Source organism: Lactuca virosa, chromosome 5, assembly GCF_052849685.1.
Source record: "Lactuca virosa cultivar CGN04683 chromosome 5, Lactuca_virosa_CGN04683_v6, whole genome shotgun sequence".
Classification (NCBI taxonomy): Eukaryota; Viridiplantae; Streptophyta; class Magnoliopsida; order Asterales; family Asteraceae; genus Lactuca; species Lactuca virosa.
This window is the reverse complement of record NC_136430.1, coordinates 209,844,396-209,847,833: the sequence shown is the minus strand read 5'-3', so window position 1 is coordinate 209,847,833 and position 3,438 is coordinate 209,844,396. Positions and strand designations below refer to the sequence as shown.

Genomic DNA, 3,438 nt, shown 5'->3' with positions numbered 1-3,438 from the left:
AATGCTTATGAACTCACCACTTTATGCTGATATTCTTTCAAAACTGCTTGTACTCTCAGGGGATAAAACATCAGCTTTTGGAGAAGAGACGCTAAGACGTCAATCTTAAAACTTATTGAATCATCATATTGTAATTCTTTTGGGACATGTATTGTAAGCAACAATGTAACATTTAAATTATATATATGATGGTTGTGTGTACTTTCTTTACAAATATTCAAATGTTATGATACTACGTGAAGTCATCCGCCCCCGAATGTTTCCGCCATTCTGGTTTGGGGGTGTGACAGATTGGTATCAGAGCAATGTTTATAGTGAACTAAGTATATCAAACCACATAAGATATACAAACTATAAATGCAAAGGGACTAAAACCCTCTGACAAAACGTTTTCACAAACTATACTTTTAAGAAAATAAAGTACTATTTTTATAAGTACATGCATGCATCGGTCTAGTATCATAGTCAAAACTATACCAGTTCGGCTAACGACCCTCCAGCAGTCAAGGAAGCGGTGGGTGAGAGTGGACACCCATTAAGCTGCCATTTTAGAGGCAACAACCTTATACCCCCCCCCCTTATAGACCGGCTTCGTGAATGAGCCTACTAACGGTAACACTGACTTTTACTCTTATACATATATGTAAATATTAAACCTATAATATTATAATAGTATAAGGGTAGAATTTTAAACTTTTAAAATTCTAGGGTTTGGAATTAAAGTATTCTAAAGTGACTTTAAAATTTCCAAAATTTGAGGGCAAGTTTTGAACTATTCAAAAACTTTTGGAATCCATAACTTATGAGTTTAATATAGGTTTAAATGGAGAGACTCTTGAGAATCTATAACTTGAGGACAAGTTATGGAGTTCATAAAACTATTTATGGGAAAGGACTCTTCATTTTCTATAACCTATGAGTTTAATGAATGTTTTAAAGAAAAAATTTTCATTTTCCATAACTTGAGGACAAGTTATGGAATTCATCAAAGGACATTCAAGATTATCAATTAAACTAACAAGCATGTCAAATAATTTCTATGATCTAACAAAAACTCATAAGCATGAATAATTCATATCAACAATTTTTAAGAATCATATGAACTTAATATAAAACTTGAAACTTTGACAATTATCTTTTAATTGGTCAAGCAAGAACATTACCCTCTTGGAAAACAGATTTCTAGGTTCAAAAAACAGTTTAGGGTAGTGATCCCCATCCAATAGCAAGCAAAAACCCGAAATTCTGCACACAGGTGCATCACCACGTCGTGGTAAAGACTGCCACGTCGTGGTGAGTAGTCAGATGCACAAATGGCGGAATTTCAACTTTGGAAAAAACATGTAGCATCAAGTATAATTGAAAACAAGCCTAGGCTCTGATACAACTCATTGGTTTTGAGCATTCTAACACTCACATGGTGTACATGAAACCCTATATACCTTGGATCTATGTTTTCTCTATTATACATGCAAATATCAATTTTCCAAGGTATCATCCTAACTAGCATATTATGGAGTATATACAATAAATAATATAGTTGAATGACATACCTTTTGTTGTATCTTGATTCCTTGTACCTTTCAAGAGCTTAGTGCCTCAAGTGTTGCACCTCAAATGGTTCACACAACACCACCAACAATTGGAATAACTTGAGAGAATGATACTACCACTCACAAATCGGCTATCCCTCTTATCACTATCACTAGTCCCAATTTCATGAGCCTTGGGGTTTCTTATATAGTGTGGAAAACTAGGATTACACCATGTAACTCATGACTTTCCACATTCCTCATGATCCATGGGTTTTAACCTCCATGGAGTATCCATGGATCACCACATGGGTTTAGCCCAACATGAAGAACTATGGATCATAAGCCCACTTTATAAGAATGAATGATTTACCAAATCAATCCCTATTTATTTAATTAGTCTCTTTTGATCACAAAATTAATTTCAAACTAATTCTTGGTCAATACTAATTAAATAATATGATTTTATATTAATATATTAGAAACTTATAATATATTAATAAACCATAAATATCCTCTTCTCACAAAAGTTTATCCAAATTGTTCCGATGCCATGCAACCCAAATGGACCATGCTACTCTCGGGTCAAGTACATACCAACAATAGTAATGGGCTTAGACACCTAATCCAACATATTGTTCTCCTATCGTCGCATCGGTTTCGTTGTGTCTTTTCTCGGATGCAGCTGCAAATCGTGTGAGCATGTCTTCAAAGTCCATTTTCTTCTCTTGCAGCGGCTCCTCCTTTTGATAGAAACGTCTCGTCTTTTACCTATATTTCTCCTCCTTTGCCTTCTTGTACTCATCGTATGGTAGCCACTCCTTTTTCGGATTCATCCAATCATCATCAAACCTGTCGCCATTCGAATAACAAACTTGTGCTTTTCGGTTCCCGTTCTCGTCAAGATCACAATCTTTAGTAAGGTGAGGCCCGCTACAATTATCACATCCTACCCGGATGGAATGGATGGATTGATCCATATTTTCCATCCTACGATCCATGCTCTATAGCTTAGCCATCACTGTCGCCACGTCATCAGAAACTGAATTTACCACCCCCCCCCCCCCCCGTGTTGAGTCGTGCCTTGGGTTATGATATTCTCTTGAGTGCTTGGAGAATTCTTCAATCAACTCTTTAATAAATGCTGGTGCTTTCTTTGTGAGTGGTCATTGGGAGTCAAGGAGCTGCCTGGTTATCACATTCACTCCATCATAAAAAATGGAGACTTCTTGCTGAATGTTTAGGTCATTGTGAGGGCAGTTCCTCAACAAGCCTTTGTATCATTCCCACGCCTCATAGAGTGACTCGCCTCCTTGTTGTTCGAAGTTTGCAATGGCTTTCTTCAACTTTGCTATTTTTGAGTGGGGGTAAAATTGATCAATGAACTCTTCGCACATCTTAGCCCATGTCATGATGGATCCTGGAGGTAGTGATTTTAGCCGATCTTTCATGGCTCCCTTAAACTTGACTGGTAGCATACAAAGTAGAACAGTCTCGCGAGGCACATTATGGATGTTGAAGTAGTCGGCTATGTCGTTGACCTCATCGATATGCTTGTACGCATCTTCATGATCCTTCCCGTAGAAAGAGTTGTCCTTCAGTTGGGCAAGTATGTGACCTTTCAACTCAAAGTTTGTTGTCGTTGGAATCACGGGTTGCATGAGTCCTGACCCGGTATCGTCATGCATCTGTCTCTTGTATTCGCCCATGGGTATGTCTGTGATGTCAGCCATCTCTTATTCTGGCTCGGGTTCACTTTCTTCTTCAAAGTCAGGTATGTTAGGCTCGAGATCTTCTATCTTCTTGTCAAAACCGCTTGATTCTCCAATTGCCTTGTCCTTCTTTTTGCGAATAATCGATTCCGAATCTTCAACGGGTGGTACTACTGAAGAACTGGAATTTCTGG

The 3,438-nt window shown here is 37.8% G+C and overlaps 1 non-coding gene across 1 annotated transcript; it reads left to right on the top strand.

Moving 5' to 3' along the window:
- Positions 1 to 2,774: 2,774 nt before the first annotated feature.
- On the top strand, positions 2,775 to 2,881 carry LOC145118122 (small nucleolar RNA R71). Its single transcript, XR_013713102.1, has one exon. It is a non-coding gene; the product is annotated as a small nucleolar RNA R71 (small nucleolar RNA).
- The last annotated feature ends 557 nt before the right edge of the window (positions 2,882 to 3,438 follow it).